At 42.1% G+C, this 21,277-nt stretch overlaps 1 protein-coding gene across 1 annotated transcript in view; it reads right to left on the reverse strand.

The window, feature by feature from the left end:
• slit3 (slit homolog 3 (Drosophila)) overlaps window positions 1-21,277 on the reverse strand; it is a 234,923-nt gene that overhangs the window by 174,035 nt on the left and 39,611 nt on the right. The window lies entirely within an intron of this gene.

The following is a 21,277-nucleotide window of genomic DNA, read 5'->3' on the forward strand; positions in this document are numbered from 1 at the left end:
TTTTCCAATTTGCCCCTTATCATTAAGTATCTTCCGTCTTTATCCCCAATTTCCTCCAACAATTCAAACTTTACACTATTTGAGATCAATGTCATAACTCCTCGTTTATGCCTTTCTCCAAATGAGGAGGAGGAAAATGAGTTTCCATACCCTCATTTTTTGTACTTTTCATGGCTTTTTTTCGATAGGTGTCTCCTGTAAGAGAATAACTTGTACTTTTTCTTTTCTAATTTTATTTAAGACCTTCTCTCTCTTTTTGATTTTATTTAGACCATTAACTTTCAGTGATACCACAGTTATAACCTCAGACATTGTTTGTGTATCTTGGTTTGAATCTCATCCTCTCCACTTAAACTATGAACCAAAACTAAACTAACAAAAAATCTGAACTCCCGACTGAATGGGGGCCATAATCCCAAGATGGGATTATGGCCCCCTGCTGGAAAGGGAGGGGGTTTCCTTTTATGAAGGCTCCATCTCCAGTCCTCGTCTCCTCATGTCTATCGCAGTTTCCTCCGCGTTGTTGTAAATCTTGATCCCATCTGACCAGTGAATCCGTATTTTAGTCACTGGCGTCTGGACGCGGATCTTTCGGTCTTTCAGAGCCTTTTTAATCTCGGAGTAGGATTTGCGTTTTTCTATTACCTCGGTGGGATAATCATGGTCGAAAAATATCCGCTTCCCCTCGACTTGGATTTTATTTTTCCATGCTTTTGTCAGGATTTCTTCTTTGGTTTTGTACTTAAGAAAATTAACCACTATGGACCCTGGATTAGCTTCCGGTGGAGGTTTCTTTCCGAGGCTGGACCTGCAGCCCGGTCCCGGCCGGTAGGGCCAGCTCACGGTGCAGAAGCTTCTCCACCATTTCTTGAACTAATTCGCCGTCTAGTTCAGCCACGTTGTAAATTCTCATGTTGCAGCGCCTGCCGTGTCCTTCCACTTCCTTTAGCTTCTCTTGTAGTTTTCTCTGCTGGTTTAAGAGGTTCAGAATGGCGTCCTTCGCTTCCCACTCCTCCAGCTCTGCTATGCGGCGCCTCAGTCATGTCCTCTTGTTGTTTCTGTATTTCCACATCATTCTGTGCCACTTTTTTCTTAATTTCTTCTTTAAAGCCCATAAATTCTCGCTTCACCTCCTCTCTGAACTCGTCTTTGAATTTTGTGAGATTCTCCTTCACCTCCTTCCCAAATTTCCGCCGTGATATTATGTAGCCCCTCCAACACGGCCTGCAGCTGCTTCGAGTCGCCGCTTTCTTCTTCCATTTGCTGAACTTCAGGGTCGTGTTCTCCTGCCATTTTCTTCGTTATGCTTCTCTGCTTACGTCCTCCACTCATTTCGTGTCTGGTTAAAATCGTGTTTTAACTAAATTCCTTGCATTATGGAGGTTTTTTGTTTCTTCGACAAGGAGCTCAATCTTATGCTGCCATCTTGCTCCGCGTCCATCGGAAGTTCCTCTTTGCTATTTTTTAATTAAGAAAAAGTAAGGAGCTAAGCTAAACTAATACTAATGATTTAAGTTACAGAATTTTATTCACAAACCTATTTTTGCTTAAATATAAAGAAAAAAAAAGAATTGTTTAAAATAATTATCTGTTTACACTGTTGTCAGTCACATAATTTAAACAGAATTAGTTTCTGATTCAAATCGTGACACTAAAAATCTAATAACTGTTAGCAATTTATGTGAATATTTAGAAGCAAAAGATAAATATGATCAGATAGTTTGTCCAATTAAACTGATTAAGAACTGAAACTTTGAAGTCATTCCCTAACCTGACGCTCCTCCCAGTCAGACAGGAAGCAGATTAAGCGACGCGGCTGCCCCGCCCCGCCCGGCCCGAGAGACCAACTGAGGACAATAAAATCTATTTAACAGAAGGACGACTGAGCTGACCAGCGCTCCAATCGTCCAATCATAAATCAGCTTCAGTAGGCTCTTATTATCGGCTTTGAACGTCTGCCTGGAAACACAACATCACCAGAGCGCCATGGCAACGAAGGGTCACCACGGCGACATCAGAGCAGGTTAACCTGTCAACAAATCTCATTAACTGGGACGCAGATTTACAACAACTTTAATTACAACTCTGGAAACCAACCCATTAGAGCGCCAACAGGAGTCTGAAGCCTGGACACAGGCTGTGTGTGTGTGTGTGTGTGTGTGTGGGTGTGTCAATCTGGAAAGGCCTTAAACATCAAATCCACCCCAATAAGAGCTTTGTGAGGATTTTAACAGAGGACATCACAATAAACAGCCTCCAGAATCACTTCCTGTCAGGAGTCACTTCCTGCCAGGAATCACTTCCTGTGGAGGGAAAGCCCCTTTTAAAAGGATCCAGGACTAGTTGAACATGTTGGCCTAAATATTTTGCAATTTTCCTATTACTTAAAAAAATTGTGTTTGTGGGACACCAAAACTCATAAAATGTACGTCTTTTGTTATATTTCTCACCCATGGAGGGCGCCATTTTTTCACTGCTGGGTTGATGACGTCATCAGGTCCATTCTGTACAGGAGTCTACAGAGTAAACACAGGAATGTTAACTTTACCCCAGTAGTTGTTGATCATATTGATTTGACTGGTGTCATTTTACATAATGCCACACGGTGTCACTATCGGCTGTGACAAAAAATGACAGAAAGGAGAGCGCAATGCGAGAGCCGGAGCGGAACACAACGAAGCACCTGATCTGGACCCTGGACATTTCTCCACAACACTTTGAGCCATTTATACCAGCAGAACCAAGGAAGGCTCCAACACCCAACGTTAAGGTGATCGCTGCCTTAACGAGCTAAAATAAATGCTGTGCTGCCGCTGAGACAGGCAGAGCTGGACGCTGTTTGAGATGCTAACAGGAGCTATACCGCCTGGGTACTGACAGTCCGGTGTGGCTGTTACCACCACACCGAACGCTAAGCAGCACAGCCGATGCTGAACCAGAGACAGCGCTACAGACGCTGGGAGAAAAGTCAAAGACAAGCAGCGCTAGTGGAGCTATTACTGTTGGAAATGCTAATGGAGCTATTGCTACTGGAAATGCTAATGGAGCTATTGCTACTGGAAATGCTAATGGAGCTATTGCTACTGGAAATGCTAATGGAGCTATTGCTACTGGAAATGCTAATGGAGCTATTGCTACTGGAAATGCTAATGGAGCTAGATCACCGGTACTGTAAAACCATTATGACACTGAACGAAGGTAACAGTTCAGACCCTGTTACCTAACTGGACTCAGAGCTACAGAACCGAACCGGATCACACAGTAACCAGAGGTGAGTCTCATTCATTGTTTCATTATGAACCTGAAGGCAGCAGCAGCTCCTACGGCCAACTCTTCCTCTTCCTCTGTTTGCTCCTCCTCTTCATCACCTCTTGTTATTTCTACGTTCTGGTCGGTTTCAAATCAAAAAGGCTTCATAACGGTACTCATCACTGTTGACTGGAGGAGCCAGGCAGTTGGACCTTTACACGTCATTTACCCAGAATGCCTTGCAGCGTGGACAACATGGCGACAAATCCTGTGAAAATATTTTTATCAAAATTTATAAAAACTAAATAACCTACAGTATTATTACTGTATTGTTTTTACATCTGAGATAAATATTTCCCAAATGAGGTCTATTTTCATAACTAGTCGTAGTTTCCTTTAACAGGAAGAAACCTCCAGCAGAACCTGCAGTTATTATTATACTAGTGGAAAATACATAAATATGAACCTGCTAAGTTTTCTCACAAGCAAAACTCCAAACTATTTTCCTGAAGACTAGCAGTGGGATTTGGTTAAACTTTTTAATCAAGTTAATTTCTGCAGTTAAATAATTGCATTTTAATCAAAACTACATGTTGATTTTAACTGAAAAACCAGATTTGTCAATTGTGCGTCAGATTTATAGCTGTACCAGAAACACAAAACAAAGGTTCCGGCTTGAGGATTTTGTACGTAAAAAACCCCAAATGTGATTAATTTTGTTAAATTTTAACACATTAAAATCAGAACCAAACAGAATCGACTCCCAGCTCTCATGGGAACATGAAAGTTCCTCCTGCAGCTAAAGATGGACCGGACCAGAACTTTATGTCTTCAATAAGGTCCAAAGTTTCTCTATTTGGACTAAAACACAACAAGTTGAAGGGAAACTTCACTAAATCAGCTAAAGTCCAAATCCAGCTGCATGGTTCCAGAACGCTGCACAGACCGAGATGCAGCAGCACATTGATGGTACCATCCTGACCCGATGGTACCGGGTTTCATGGTGCATTCAGGTACATCTAGTACACTAGACCGTCTAAACATCAGAACAACTCAAACTTTTAGATTCTCTCGACTGAAGCAAAGTGAAAAAATAAACCAGGATGTTTGTGACCCATAAGATTCCTAATATTCATTGTTTTATATATAATTCATCCATCCAATGAAACTGGTTCACCTGCTCAGCAACCTAACATGATGATAACGCTACAGCTAATGCTAACGTTAGAGCTAATGCTAACATTAATGCTAGAGCTAACGCGATATGAATAGAGAGAGGAAACCAGTTATTAAACATTAACGAAGTCGGTGGTTCCTTACATTAAACATGAATTGTAGAGTTTAAATGTTACAAGGTCGCAGAGTTTCATTGTATTTGATTTATTAAATAACAGGTTTGTGTTTTCCCGACATCCCACTTTATGTATTCAGATTGATTTTTTTGTATGACGTATAACGGCTGTAAATTTATTTTGTATGCATCGCCCCAAACTTCCACACAATATGTCAAAAGTGGTCAAATGAGTGAGTCAGACAAAACAAAGATTTGTAGTCCAGGATTAAACTAATTCCCCTCAGAGCAGCAACACTTTGGGCCGGGTTTCACTTTACTTGGCAGATCTGTGGTTCCAGATGAATTTATCATCTAATATGAAATTTGATCTCATCGACTCGTTGTAAATCAACGCTGTCAGTAGTTATTTTCTTTATTTTCTTGTTTATTCCGTTTCCACATATCATAATTTAATTTTGTCTAAATTTAGTGATAATTTATTGTTTTTGAACCAATGTTGTAGTTTTGTCATTTGTGTATTGATCACCTCTGAGAGTCGTTGGAGGTTTTCTCCAGTACAGAAGATACCAGAATCATCTACAAATATAACATATTTAATCAGGTTTGATACTTTGACTATGTCATTTATATACAAATTGAATAATTTTGGGCTCAACACCTGAAGATCCCCACCAGGTGTGTTTAATAAATCTGATTGGATTCATCCTCTTCAGATGGAGGGAAAAACTTTGTCATTAAAACACAAACAGAAAAAGCTATGAAGATGTTCAGAGGCTGTGAAAACATTTTGCTGTAACAAGTTAAAGACTGATGTTTACCTAGTAACAGGAGGACTTTATTCTGAAAGGATCAGAGGAAGTGCCGCTAACAAAATTTATCCTGAAACCGTTGGAGCATCAAACAAAGTCCTTCTGTTTCCTCTCATCCACAGAGCTGCTCTTTGTCCACTTTCCGTCCATCCTCCCCCAGTAAAACCAGTAAGGAATGCACTCCCGCCCCCGCCACGCAGCACCACACACCTGCAGGGCACCTGAGGTCAAAGGGCACGCTCACATGCATGAGTGCTGCTGCTGCTCCCTCTCCAACCACGGAGCCGCTGAGAAAGTCATTAGCAGAAGTCGTTTGTCCAGAGATTAGGAAGCTAAGCTGGTAAATAAAGTGAAGCTATCAGCCGGCCAGAGGGACAATGGAGACTGGTGGAGACAATGAGAGCAGAGAGAGAGAGAAACACTCTGAGCAGAATTAGGAGCTGCTTTCCTGGACGATCATTAAGAGCTGAGGGAAGTCAAACATGGCTGCTGCTGCCAGCGATCAAACATGGCCGCCGGCGGCAGCTTGAGATCCGGCTGCTGCAAAACAAACACAGAAGAAGAATGGAGGCGCTTTGTTTTCTTTAGAGGCTCAGAGAGGAACGGCCATTCAGAGGGACACAGCTGCTGTGCGCGCACACACACACACACACACACACACACACACACACACACCGGTCTGAACATAGGGAGGAAACCTGAATTTTTCCAGTTGCAGTCGGATGCAGATTAACGCGTTGGGCCGAAAACGTCGGGCCGATATCGGCAGGTTTTCTCAGCAGAAATGAGCAGAGCTAACGCTAAGCACCGACATGATGGTCTCTCTGGTTTGAGACTCGCTAACAGCAAAGTCTGATTCTGATTCTCATTTTATTACCTGACAGTCGGACGACCAAATTAGAAAACAACATTTTTACAAACATCACCTCAAAGTCAAATCTCAGACCAAAAGTGAAAGTGGATTCTCGAGTCTTCGCCCGTAAGTCCAAGTCCAGCCTTCAGGTCAAAGGTCAGAGGTGACTGTGAAGTCTTTATGTTGGCAAGACTCGTTTCTGTGTCCAGCTGACTGAATCGTTTCTGATCCATTAAATGGCTAAATATTCATTCAGCTGCTGTTTGACTCTTTCAGATCAGAAACAGTCTGTATTAAAAAATGAACACGTTGATTGTTTTATCATGTTTATTTTTACCCTCATCAGTAGCTGCGCTTCCAATCACCACTTAATTTAGCAATTTGACATTTTATAAATAAATTTGATTAATAGAACTAAATAGGTTTTCAGTTTATTTTGCAAAATCTCCGATGGAAAAACTTTTTCTACATTACATGATCAACAACAGGATGTTGCTACTGGCAGAAACCTCAAAGAAGAAAAAGAAGAAGACAGGAAGTGGTAGGAGGAGGATGAAGTGGCGTTTTTTAACGACTTATTGTGTAAGCAAACTTATTCTTGAGGGATTTTAATTCAGTTTCTTAGTTTATGGAAACACAAGAACTGTGAAACAGTTTTTATTGAACATTATCAGAATATCGACTAAGTTTTGCGAACATTTGTAAGGAAACGCAGCTGCTGTGTCTCTGAGTTTCCTGTCCTCAGTCAGAGGGACGAAGGTGTCCAGGATGTGAACCAAAAGCTGCAGAGTTCAATTAAAGCGAGTGTGTGTACTCAGGGCCGAGAGCTTTTAAACAAACGGATGAAGGAGACACTTCTGAAGAGACTCAATATTTGGACAGAGATGGACGGACAGAGAAACAATGTCCATGTTTCCTCCTGCGGCTCCAAAGTTTTCCTTTCCCAGGACCAGCGAGCCGGCCGGCCGGTAAGCCGCCGTCGGAGCCGAGTCCCGTCCGTTACGATTAGCCGAGTCAGAGATCCGACCCGCTCTAATTATGTTCATTAGTCCTAAAAGCGGGCCGGCCGCTTTAATGGCCGACCTGCAGCAGAAACACTTTGTTCTGCTAATTCGCTCAAACTGGAAGCAATTTTCCTCCAGTGCACTTATCAACAACCGCTGCCTAAAAATCTCTAATTGCTCCAATTTTATCGTGTTTTACAGAAAAATGTTTGAAAGTCGGTAATCGGGCGGCTTTAAGAGGAGGAAACGCCGTTTTAATCAGTCGGAGGTAAAATAAAAAGAAATGATTTATTTGAACCAAAAGGACAAACAGCTCCACGTGAAAAACATTTTTACCAAAACACATTTTTAAAACATATTTGAGGTTGATCAGACGTTTTTATCAGTAACAACGACTTTCTGTTTCTCTGGGGAAGAAATAAATGCAACACACTGTGTGAGAGATGGAGAGCGCCATCTTGGAGTCACCTGGTCTCCATGACAACCAGTAGACTTTCTACTGGGGGGAATCTTTAACAATCTCACCATTCAATTCAAAATTTTGAATCAGAACGATCGTCAATAATCATTTCTACTTCATTCTTTGTTAGACTGTCTGCAGACGGCGTCCTTCCTGCACGATGTTTCCATCACGACGTTCAGTGAAGATTCGTACAACTTTGGCTCCGCCCACTAGCGGCGTCCCGAAGTTCCCCGTCCTCATTTTACTGAAATGCTTTTCCTCATTTCAGTAAAACCCAAAATGTTTTCCGGTTGGATTTCTGTCTTTCGTTGTTTTGGTGCTTTCATATGTTCCAGTACCGTTTCCATGGCGACGACAAAGCGTCCAACGAAGTTACAAAATGGAGGCCGACAGACAGCGGATTTGTTTTAAAGATTGGGACGATTTTATTTTAACCTTATTTAACCTCATTATGTTAAAATTTGGTTAAAAATAAATTTTATTTATAACTGATTCTATGATTGAGTTATAAATAATAATTTTCTTTGATTCTGAATCAGAGAAAATGAGAAACGTGATCAGGCCCAATCAATCGCTGATAAATTAAAAGGAGCTCAATAATCTCCATCTGAAGGCTGATCATGTTTCTCTAATAAAAACGTTTATTCAAAGTCTGTTGCTCTTCGAGGATGTGTTCCTGCATTATTACCGTCATATTTCTAGAAAATGGTGTCAAAACAACATTATCACTTATCTCAATACTTACTGGGACGATTTACCGTCCAGAAAACCAGATGGCTTTTCTTTAGTGAATTTAGTGGATAATTATTATGCTTCTGTTGTTGTATCCAACTTTTACTATTTTATTCACTGAGAACCAAACTTCCAGTCAGTTTCATAGTTTCTGCATTTTTATGTTTAAGAAAATAAATTTATTCTGGAATTGCAAACAGTTATTTGTCTAATGACCAAAGTAAAAAAAATGTTTTTTCTAGACTGAAGCGAACCCAAAACAAATGATTTTTTTTTCTGTTCTACCATCACAAACGTAAACTTTAACTAGACTAGCTTTGCTCAGTTCAGATGTGTGTCAAACTCAAGGTCTGGGGGCCAAATCCAGCCCGCCGTAACGTTTCATTTGGACAGGGACATTAATAATTCAAGTGCTAAAATATTATTCCATCAATCAAATCAAAGCTGTTTTCATCCATCTTCCGGCAGAGCGACGAGATCTTCATCATCGTTTAACCTTAAGTCCTGACTGAGTGCAGAAAGCAATTTATTATTTAAATTCACATTTTAAATGCCTGTTAATGTGAAGCTTTATGAAGAAATTTATGATGTTGGCATGGATGCATGATGCTGTGGGCCGTAGTCTAAAAACCACAGAATCACTACAATAAAACACAACTCTTTCCCAGTAACTGGTGTGTGTGTGTGTGTGTGTGTGTGTGTGTGTGTGTTTGGCCCAGATGGAGAGAGTTTTCTCTCTTTTGCTCCGTCTTCATTCTCTCTAATCATAGTTTTCCTTTAACTGTAAATAGGATGGTTGAGAAATCTACGTGCACACACTCTCTCTCTCTCTCTCTCACACACACACACTCACACAGTCTCTCACTCTCTCTCTCTCTCACACACACACTCACACACTCTCTTTCACTCCCACACACTGTGATGAAAACAGAGTTATTTTCTTGTTTTGTTCTCTTGTCGTCCCGCAGTCATAAACAAAACTCCACTAACCAACATCCTGACAGCACCAACACACACACACACGCACACACACACACACACACACACACACACACACACACACGCACATTCACAGCTCTGACACTGTGGAAGCGTCTGCTGTTCGTAAACACTCGCCCCTCCCCCACTAGATGCTGTTCTGCTGGGTTGTGTCTCTCACACATGAATCCATCGGAGGAAAATTTTTACTGATTCTCACCAAATGTTTCTGTTTCTTGGAAAAATGTTAAAATTTGTTTCTTTTTTTAATCTTGATATGAGGAGCGTCTGTCTGGTTTGGTGAAGCAGTTGCTTAGCAACGGGTTGAAAGCGAAGCATCTTCTGCCTCATTCTGAAGCATCTGAACTACAGCAGCCCTGAGGCCAAGAAACGCTCCGATTGGTGGTGGCAGCATCATGCAATGGGGCAGGGAAGCTTCACGAAGCTGAAATTTAGGATTGGCCTTGGAGGAAAAGCTCCAAACGATTAGCTAACCATTAACTAACCATTAACTAACTGCTAACTAACGTTAAATAACTGCTAACTAACCGTTAACTAACCGCTAACAAACCATTAACTAACCGTTAAATAATGTTAAATAATTGTTAACTAACAGTTAACTAACCGTTAACTAACTGCAACCTTCACTGGGTCTGACCCTTAAACGTCTCTTTATGTCACAGAAAATAAAATATTCAATATTTTCTCAGTTTAAAGGTTGAAACTTGATCTGATCAGGTGAGTCTGCTAAAAAATAAACACACACTCACACACACACACACTCAGCTCAGCATGGGTTTTCGGGTCAGCTCTGAGCCGGCGGCGTCACGGGACTCGTATGTTAGCTTCCTGGTGTCTGCACTGCTGCCTGCTCTTGACCTTTGACCCTGCAGACATGCGCTCCCTGGCCGCAGTGAGTCTCTGATCGAGTCACTTTCAGTCTCTAAAACAGCAGAAAACCACCAAGCAGCAGAAGCTCCAGCGGCTCTTAAAGCCGCCCAGCCCTGTTTTTAGCGAAATGCTTCGCAGTTTTTGTCCCTCCAACCAAAAACAGCCACATAAAGCAGCAGGAAGTCGGGCTGCGGCGCTGCCATGGCAACCGTTTCCACAGCGGAGGCTGTCACATCTGTGATTACGCCAATTAGGCTGAAGGCTAATTAAGGGATGCATTTAAAGCAAGTTAATTAGTGGCTCCGCAAGCTAGCAACACACACACACACAGACACACACACACACACACACACACACACAGAAGGAGGGAGGAGCCTCACTGCTTCACTGAGGAGGAACGTCACGATTGATGTTTGCAGCTAAAGGAGGAAAATGGACCGGGACCGACCCGGACCGAACCAGACCGACTGGGACCGACCTGGACCGACTGGGACCGACCCGGACCGACCTGATTTCAGGTCAACACTGACAAAGTATTTTGTCAGTGTTGGCAAAATAATACAAAATCAATTAATTTTGATTCATTACTATTAATCAAAATTAATTGTTTTAATTATTTTGATTAATAATCAAAATAATCGAGAATAAAATCACATTTAACAAGAATATTATCATAAAAATGAATTATTAATATTAATGAGAATAAAATCATAAAATTAGGAGGATGAAGAAGTAAATTTACACAAAAAATCATAAAAAGTAAAACAAGGAACGTTTTGTGACGTTATACTTTGGTTTATTTTTATATTTAACACATTAATATTAAATTATTATCAGTTTAAGTTTATTTTGAGGAGAGAATCAGACTGAGATCTTGATAACTGAAAGGTTTTTTCTCATTAAAATTTTTCTTGTAATTTTTAAATGTTTTTCTGATAAAACTGCTTCTTTATTCTTCTGTTCTAGTAATTTAGAAAAACTCTCACAGCCTCGTCTTGATTCTTTTATTTAATTTTCTATCTGCTCATCCCGACCTGGTGGGATCAGCTGCCGTGTGTCAGGAGGCCTGGGGGTTTGCGGCCCCCTGTGGGGACGTGAGAGCGGAGCCGGGCGGACCGACAGGAAGTCTGCTTGTGTCTGCATGGCTGCGGCCCACCGACCCGTTTCAGACCGCAGTGAAGTCCTGCAGCGCCGCAGGCAGGTGTGTGTGTGTGTGTGTGTGTGTGTGTGTGAGTTCAGCTTTCACTCAGCAGATTTCATTAAGGAGGCTCCTGGACGAGGCTTTCATCTCAGGAGGTTTTCCGGAAAGACAGAAAGGTCCATTTACCAGCAAGAAGCCGAACCGCCGTGATAACTGCAGCGACAAGCAGCCTGAGATACGGCCCTGCCACGGTGTGTGTGTGTGCGTGTGTGTGTGTGTCAGGGTTCACCAACTCAAATTTAAGACTTTTTAAGACCTTTGACAAACAATTATGAATGAAATTTAAGATCTGTATCATGACAGAAATGTGGGGAATGTATTGATGTATATAAATATTTGTACGACTGGACTGAGGAGGAAATGGTGGCATTAAATATCAGATGTTGTCACATTGCTACTTTTAATGTTTTTCTGCATGAATCTGTGACTCTTCTCTTCTGGTTTCATGATTTACTCTGTTTCTCTTTCTTGGCTCCGTTTCCCTCCATAGGAAACATTTTTTCAAGATAAAGTTTTGTAAAATGTCAAAGTGGAGCTTGACCACCGTTCTCAAACCCACTAAACCTCTGACTTCTGAGTTTTGTTGCTTTAAGATCAGCGCTGTTAGCAGCAGCAGCGACCCAGACGAACAGAAGCTAGTTAGTTAGGTAGCAAGCTGCTGGCTAGCTGTAGCCAAAAAAAGCCTAAAACGATACAGATTAAACAATCCTGCCACGACACATTTAAGGCCAGTTATTAACATAATTAAGGCTAACTTACATTTCATTAATGAATTCAAGGCTGAATTATTCCTACCAGTCCGCTTTTTTTTTCCATAAAGACTGGTTCAGTTGGTGAGGTGTGACCTCTGACCTCTGGTCCTCCAAACGGGGGTCTGGGTTCGGTTTGAATGTGAACACCAAGCAGACCAGAGACCGCTCCAGAAGCAGGAAGTGGACTACAGCACAGGGCATTCTGTTTAAATACAACTAAAGCTAACGTGCTAGCCTAGCGCTAGCAGCAGAAATGGCTCCTGGTCTTTAGCCTAAAGAGAAATCCTCCAACTGCTAAAATCTGACGCCTCCATCTTGTTTCCATCTGGTGAAGAAGGAAGTTGCTCTCAGTGTCTTCAGAGGTTTTTGTGTCGTTTCCTTCAGTGGTTCTTGGTGCAGCGCCCCCACAGGCCAGGAGGGGAACAGGCTGGTTGGACTCAGAGCCACAGCAGCTGGAGGAGGAGCAGATGTTCTGGTTCCAGTAGAACCGGGTCGACCGGACCATCAGGAGGGGAAAAAAATGAGCCTTAGGGAGAATGTATTCATAGAAAAAAAACCTAACCCTAATCTTAGACGTTTTAAGGCCTTCACTTTAGAAACATAAATTTAAGACTTTTTAAAAAAGTGCAGACACCCTGGTGTGAGTGTGTGTGTCCAAAGTGACAAAACAAATTTATCAGTGAAATAGTTCATCAAGCCACTTCATCATGTGTGCTGCTCTGTGAGGCGACCCCTGGGTGTGAATACTTTCTGCCTACACTGAGAAGACACCGAACAAAACCGGCAGTCATGAAGTTCGCTGATGGAGCCGGAGAACCGCGCGCTGGAAGGAACTCCAGTTATCCCAAAAATCCCAGAGGACAACCAGGCGGATTGTCTCTGAGAGAGAAGAACCAGAACCAGAGGGAACTTCCTCCACTTCCTCACAACAACCGGCCTCCAAACAGAAACTCATCAGGAAAAACCTTCAGAGATCCACGTTCACATTTCACCCCAAAAAATGAAACCAAAACAAAAGCAGGGATGAGAGACGGAGCTGCAACGACTCCAACCAGAACCCGGCTCTGTAATTACACTGATACGTTTTAAATGATGAGCCTGGAATGCACACACACACACACACACACACACACACACACACACACACACACACACACATAGACACAGACAGACACACATATACACACACACAGATAGACACACATAGACACAGACACACATATACACACATAGACACACACACACACAGACAGACACACACAGATAGACACACACACACAGACAGACACACATATACACACACACACACACACACAGACAGACACACACAGATAGACACACACACACAGACAGACACACACAGATAGACACACACACACAGACAGACACACATATACACACACACACACACATAGACACAGACAGACACACATATACACACACACAGATAGACACACATAGACACACACACACATATACACACACACAGATAGACACACATAGACACAGACACACATATACACACATAGACACACACACACACAGACAGACACACACAGATAGACACACACACACAGACAGACACACATATACACACACACACACACACACAGACAGACACACACAGATAGACACACACACACAGACAGACACACATATACACACACACACACACACATAGACACAGACAGACACACATATACACACACACAGATAGACACACATAGACACAGACACACATATACACACATAGACACACACACACACAGACAGACACACACAGATAGACACACACACACAGACAGACACATATACACACATATACACACACATATACACACACACAGACACGCAGACAGACACATATACACACACATATACACACACACACAGACACGCAGACAGACACATATACACACACATATACACACACACACACACACAGACAGACACACATATACACACACACACACACACAGACAGACACACACAGATAGACACACACACACAGACAGACACACATATACACACACACACACACACACAGACACAGACAGACACACATATACACACACACAGATAGACACACATAGACACAGACACACATATACACACACAGACAGACACACACAGATAGACACACATAGACACAGACACACATATACACACACATATACACACACACAGATAGACACACATAGACACAGACACACATATACACACACAGACAGACACACACAGACAGACACATATACACACATATACACACACATATACACACACACAGACACGCAGACAGACACATATACACACACATATACACACACACAGACACACACACAGACACACACACACACAGATAGACACACACACACACATATACACACACACACATATACACACACACAGACACACACACACACACACACAGATAGACACACACACACACAGACAGACACACACGCACAGACACAGATAGACACACATATACACACATACACACACACACACACACCTAGACACACACACACACATATACACACACACACACAGACACACACACACACACAGACAGACACACACGCACAGACACAGATAGACACACATATACACACACACACACACACACCCGGTGTCTGCCGCTACAGACTTGGCGGGCCTTCAAAGCGGCTCGTTTGGAGCCTCGTTCCCGTCACTCGGATCTGTCCGTGAGCGCGGTGGGTCCGGCGTTCCAGGAAGTGAGACGGGGGGCGCTAACGAGCTAATTAAAGTCAGAGCGTCCTCCAGAGACGCTGGGACGACCTCAGAGGCAGCATCGGTTCGCCGCCTCTCACAACCAAATAAGTGAAATTCTTCCAGCCTCTAAACGTCCCACAATCCTTTGTGTCTAAGAGCGTGATGTCAGCGATTGGGTTTTACCACTTTTGTTTCCAAACTTTGACTCAAAGTGTCTTTTAGATGAAGTTATTAATATGCAGATTTGGTTTGATGTGTTGGTGCAGCAAAATATTTTAGCAACAGGATGCAGCTAGGACAGATAGCTGGAGGCAGGTCTGTGGGTGTTGTTTGAGAGCATAAAGTTCATAAAAGAGGAAAAAGCTTCCTTTACTGGAGGTTTTACATCTACTAATGTTAAGTTATTAATATCCACTTTCTCCAAACCACCGGCTTTATCATGGACTGTGTTTTCTCTTTGTGTCTGAGCCAAACGAAGAATGTTTACCTTCATCTGTTCGACCTTTAGCATTATTAGCTTGTAGCGGAATTTAAATCCAAACTAAATGTTGTGAGAAACTGACTCAAAGCGTTTGGTTTGTGTGACCATCTGCCTTTTTGTGTGTATATAGTATGTTTGCATAATTCAAATATGTCTGTAATAGTCTTCTAAGTTTAACAGCTAATTTTCATTTATGTGAACACAGCAGATTTTGATGCTCAATTCCAAATATTTTTTGTTTAAATACAGTTTTTCTATGTGATTCATTCTATCAATGAATACAACTACAATCAGACTTGTTTGAGAGAAATCAGCAATAAAAATACACAGAGGAGCAACGAAACCGTGACCCAGTAGTGATCTGTTTACGGCAGTAAAGATGGCCGACGCAGCGCTCCGTTTACGGCAGTAAAGATGGCCGACGCAGCGCTCCGTTTACGGCAGTAAAGATGGCCGACGCAGCGCTCCGTTTACGGCAGTAAAGATGGCCGACGCAGCGCTCCGTTTACGGCAGTAAAGATGGCCGACGCAGTGCTCCGTTTACGGCAGTAAAGATGGCCGACGCAGCGCTCCGTTTACGGCAGTAAAGATGGCCGACGCAGCGCTCCGTTTACGGCAGCAAAGATGGCCGACGCAGCGCTCCGTTTACGGCAGCAAAGATGGCCGACGCAGCGCTCCGTTTACGGCAGTAAAGATGGCCGACGCAGCGCTCTGTTTACGGCAGTAAAGATGGCCGACGCAGCGCTCCGTTTACGGCAGTAAAGATGGCCGACGCAGCGCTCCGTTTACGGCAGCAAAGATGGCCGACGCAGCGCTCCGTTTACGGCAGTAAAGATGGCCGACGCAGCGCTCCGTTTACGGCAGTAAAGATGGCCGACGCAGCGCTCCGTTTACGGCAGCAAAGATGGCCGACGCAGCGCTCCGTTTACGGCAGCAAAGATGGCCGACGCAGCGCTCCGTTTACGGCAGTAAAGATGGCCGATGCAGCGCTCCGTTTACGGCAGTAAAGATGGCCGATGCAGCGCTCCGTTTACGGCAGTAAAGATGGCCGACGCAGCGCTCCGTTTACGGCAGCAAAGATGGCCGACGCAGCGCTCCGTTTACGGCAGTAAAGATGGCCGATGCAGCGCTCCGTTTACGGCAGTAAAGATGGCCGACGCAGCGCTCCGTTTACGGCAGTAAAGATGGCCGATGCAGCGCTCCGTTTACGGCAGTAAAGATGGCCGATGCAGCGCTGGAACTGGAGGACATTTTAAATATCCAAAATAGATAAAACAAAAGAAACAACAAATAAAATTAATTATTAAGTCTCTGTAAACTAAATTGTTCAGTTGAGACCAAAACTCCAGGCTGAAAACTTTTATCATCCAGATTTTGATGGAAAGAGAAAAACAAGTCATACAAATAAAATTTATTGAGCTGGTTTTCATTTTCAATGCGATTAATTGATTTATTGGTTAATGCCACCAGCCTTTTCAGAAGCAATCCAGATTTTCAGATCCAGTTTGACTCGACAATCGTCCTTTCCAATCTGAGATCTTTGCAGTTTGTGGTGTAAGCGTTTGTAACGGTTCATTTTCCACTCCAGTCAGCAGTAAAACTGAATATTCATTAGTTTTGTTGCGTTCTGAAACCTGAAAGCAGCACAGAGCTGGTGCTGCAGCAGACCTCCCTGCTTCCTTCAACGTGTTGCTTCATCAGAGGAAAACGCAGCAACATTCCTGAGCACCTTTCAGAAAACATCCTGACCACATGCGCTGCGCTCCAGCGGACACATGTTCTCCTGGATGTGTGGGTCTGATGGGAGCCACATGGCCCACTGACTCACAGCAAATATGAACGAAACGCCAAACACGCCACAGAGAAGATAACAGGAGTTACGACACGGTATTGTAAATATTGACATGGTGAATTATGCAGAATTATGAGAACAAAAACCAAGACATCGTCCCAGATTCTTCAGCAGCGGAGCAGACAGGTGGTCCGATACGTTCAGTCTGACTTTCTCCCAACAACGGCAAGGAATAATGATCGGCTGTGTGACCATTTTCGATTGATGCACAAATTATTACAGCGATCACAACTGTGCTTTAGGAACAAACAGAGCTAATTGAATGGATCCCTGATTACAGCTAAAGCCTCCTGCTGCTGCAGGCAGCGGCTCACTGTCTGCCGGATGAACCGACATGTCACTGCCTCTCTGTCCGCACCGAGAGGCGAGTTAAAGCTTCTCAGATGGAGAAGAAACGGAGCTAGGCGCCCAAGTAGTTCATCAAACTTGGTAGTTCTCATTAAGATTGTGTGAAATAAAGGAATTTGTCACGAGAGAATTTCAGGTCATCAGTAGCTCAGTATGAAGACCCAACCGTCCGCGGACAGTCCGGTTCAGGGAATGTGCTCAGTTCGCCGAGTAGATTGGGGCCTTAGCACTGCCAGCAGGCGGCACAGCACCAGTCCATTCAGACCATTAATCAGATTAATCATCAACTGATTCCGTAGTCAATTAATCGTTGACTCTAAAAAATGGTATTTGCTAAAAGAGCAACTCTCAGAGCAGTAACTTGGCCAAAACTAAAAGTTTACGTAAACAAGCCTCTTTATCCAGAATCAAGTCAAACTCTGCAGAACCACCTGAAGTCCAGACTGGTTCCCCTGACCTCCGACTCCAGGTAGAAAAACAAAAATCTACTGAATTGATTCAAGTTTCTGGGAAATTGCTGAAACTGAAATTAAGCATGTCTTAATTTTTACTTGTTTACTATCTTTTATATTCTATTGCAAATGTTTTATGATTTCATAAAAAATATGATAATAATAATATGATAAACTTCATATTATTTCTTTTTATCCTTTATCTGTGAAGTTCTGAGGTAGTTGTAAATATGTAATATAAATAAACTTTGGCCTGATTTACGAGGCTTCAGGAATCCAGATTTAGCCTCTGGCGACTCGCTGACACCCCGATACGACCCGCCGCGTGTCGGCCTGACTGGACGGTCACATCCGGGTCAGCGGCGCCGTCAGGCTGAATCTGCAGCAGAAACATCGGTAAAGCTGCGGCCAGTGACATCATGTCTTGTTTAACCACATGAGGCGGCGGGATTCTCTGCTCCACTGCATGTCTGACCCGGTTTATTTAAGCTGCTGTTACAAACTGAAGCCTGTTGATTTGCTCTGCGAATGTCAGTTTCCCCAACGCTCCCTGAACGCCTCATCTTCTCAGCCAGGACCAGCTGCACTGGCCTGAGCGTCAATACGAGAACCGTGATCATTCATGACAACTTATCAGGATTTATCACAATTAAACTTGACTAACCATAATTAACCATTGATTAAACATTATTCATCACTGATTAATTATTATTAAACATCATTAACTATGATTAATTGTTGATTAATCATGATTAATTGCATTAGCTCTAATATTAATACACATGCCAGGAGCTCCTGTGATTATTCAATATTTAAAATAATTGTCAACTAATGTAGTAATCGATTGTTTACTGGAGGATACAGATTTTTTTTAAAAAAGAACACACTCTGTAATTAAACCAAAACTGTTGAAATTCTTTACACATTTTGCATCTACAATTAAAATAATCTTTGTAAATCTGTTCAACCCAGATCTCCTCTGCTTTATGCATCTGCAGCTACAAATGATCATGTATTCACTGAAATGCTTTTATCGCAATGAAATATTAATTTTCTTAAAACTGAATTGTTTATTTTTTCTTTAATGAATTTCTAATATGGTATAAAAAAAGACTTAAATGAAAAATCTGCAAAATACCAAATTTTAAAATCAGATTAATCAATAGAATAATCAATTAATCATTAGAATAATGATAGGATAATTGATTTCTAAAATAATCGTTTGGTTGATTAATCGGTGTTACCTTCGGTTGCTGCTGGTCGTTTTCACATATTCAACTGAATCCAGGCACAACTTTGTGCTTGAATTGTCGCGCAGATTAACGTTGTTCCAACATGAACATGTAGGCATAAGGAAAATGTCTCCTGTAATATTTCTGTCTCAAATCATTGGTGTTGATTTGGTTTCTGCGTCCAACAGGAGGAAACAATGTGCTGACAAGCTGCTCAGTCAGCTCCTTCATCGAAAGGAAAACATTTATTCAGGCTTTCGCTGCCGCTGTGGTTTCTGAGTAATGAATTCTGGTTAATCCCCAGATTCACACCAAGTTCCTGAGCCACCAGCAGAAAGCCACAGGATCCTGTGGATCTGCTGCCACCAGAGGCCCAGCAGGCAGCCAGAGCGCAGCGGCTTTACATGTTTTCATGACGTAACTCTGGACGGCTATAAACTTCTCTAATTCGGTTTACTCACATTACACAGGGAGTGCTTTCTGACAAGCATGCAGACAATAAGACATCAACAAACGATTATTAATCGATTATTCTGATGATTAATCAAAAAATCAGGTAACATAAGTGTCTCTTTTTATGAAGGTTTTTCAGTTAACTGTTCAATCTTTTCATACAATATTAGAAATACATTAAAATGCAAATTATTCAGTTCATATTTGAAGTCAGAAAATAAATATTTTCTCACCTAAATTGCAGTAAGATCATTTTTTCATCATTTGTAGAATCTGCAGCTAAAAGGTCCATCATCAACATGTGAAAACTTTCTGCTGGACTGGTCTGGTGATTATTTATAATCTCATTAATAATCAGATGCAAAATAGAACAAAATAGAATATACTTTATTGATCCCCAAGAGGAAATTGCTTATTTGTTGAAAGCTGCTCCATCTTAGGAAATAAATATAAAGTTTGTAATATATATATACCTAAGAGTGATCATTTCAAAATGACTAGATATAAAACAAATAAATAAATAAGCAATCACATGCAATATATTAGTCAACAAATAATTTATAAATGAACAAAGAAAACATTTGAATCAATTAGCACAGACTTGGGCGTCGTAAAGGCAGAAACGACTTTCTGTGGCAAAATGAGTCTCTGGTCCTGCATCCGACCTGCAGGTCATGGAGCGGATGAGACTCCATGTCCAAGATGGCTGCACTAACCCATCTCCTGCTAATCGCCTGTTTGAAGGTGATCAATAGATTTTATTTCTTACAGAATTTGAACCAGGTGAAGTAGTTCTGGGTTGAACAGATTTAATGAAAAATGTTTATATTTTTTGTAGTTTTGACTTATTTACAGCTCTGACTGTGTTGTTCTTACAGCAAATGATTAATCCATTACCAAAGTAGTAGTCAATAATCGATTAATCGATATCAATCTCATCTTTTTAATACACAAGCAGCTGTTAAACTGAAGTCCTTTCCTGCCATCGTTCTGGCGCCCGCTGTGATGCAGCACCCGCCCAGCGGTTTGAGACCTGATTGTTGCTCTGACCGGCTCTGCCTTTCCTCCGTCTCTCAGAGTCTGCAGGGTTTGTTCCTGTGCTGCTGACGCTTCGATGCCGTTCGACCCAAACTCTGCTCTACATCACATATCTGCGCCTCCTGTGTGTTTTTCTTTCTCCCTCCCACAGAAACTTTATCTGCTCACAGCAGAAAATGCATCATGAATCATGAACCACAGTTATTTCATTTATTTATACAGGAACTAATGTTTTCAGGACGTTTTCTCTCCATGCATATAACCAATGCACTAATGCTGATGTATGAAATCTGAGTGAATTATTCTTCAATTCCAGCCTGGTGACATCAAAACAATCAGTTTTCATTTTCCCAGCATATCTGAACCAAACTGGCTGTGGATGTAAACACAATAATCAGGCTGATCATAACAAACCATGTGGAGAGCTGAAGGCCTCTTCACACTGAGGACCATCATCAT

Source organism: Poecilia mexicana, unplaced genomic scaffold (genome assembly GCF_051168715.1).
Source record: "Poecilia mexicana isolate PSO_F unplaced genomic scaffold, ASM5116871v1 scaffold_10, whole genome shotgun sequence".
NCBI lineage: Eukaryota > Metazoa > Chordata > Actinopteri > Cyprinodontiformes > Poeciliidae > Poecilia > Poecilia mexicana.